The 491-nt window shown below is 29.1% G+C and overlaps 1 protein-coding gene across 1 annotated transcript in view; it reads left to right on the top strand.

The window, feature by feature from the left end:
• Window positions 1-491, top strand: part of LOC119590707 (COMM domain-containing protein 5-like) — a gene marked incomplete at its 5' end in the record, with an annotated part of 5,804 nt that overhangs the window by 632 nt on the left and 4,681 nt on the right.

Genomic DNA, 491 nt, shown 5'->3' with positions numbered 1-491 from the left:
TGTAAAAATTACCTTATTTTTGATAAGTGAATTGCTCTCAATCATTATGAATTTCATATATCGTCTATGAATAATGATGATCTGTTTCCTTGAATTATCTGAAGTGTATATAAGACATATAGTAAAACATGTTCAGAGATGGAGGTATTGAATCTAAAGTTGAGAGAATGAAATGATATGAAGCATATTATTAAATACTTGAACAATATATCCAAACTGATGCCCAAATGATGTTAGTGCCACAAAAAAAGGGGTAATGTAACACACTGTTAAGTTCTTTTTAGCTTATTGGGATGCGTTATGGTAAAAATGAATTCAGTAGTAGCATAGCAAAGCAATTATGTGCTACAGATTTCATGAAAAATATAGTATGTGTGTTAATATAATATATTTATTTTTTGAAACATCTAAATCAATTTCCCCATAAAATAACAAATTGTTAAGGAGGACATAAGCCACCAAACTGTATCCATGCATTCATAACCAGCTTC

This window comes from Penaeus monodon, chromosome 27, assembly GCF_015228065.2.
Source record: "Penaeus monodon isolate SGIC_2016 chromosome 27, NSTDA_Pmon_1, whole genome shotgun sequence".
In the NCBI taxonomy this organism is placed as follows: domain Eukaryota; kingdom Metazoa; phylum Arthropoda; class Malacostraca; order Decapoda; family Penaeidae; genus Penaeus; species Penaeus monodon.
Note: the sequence above shows the minus strand (reverse complement) of the source record. Positions and strands in the feature narration are given on the sequence as shown.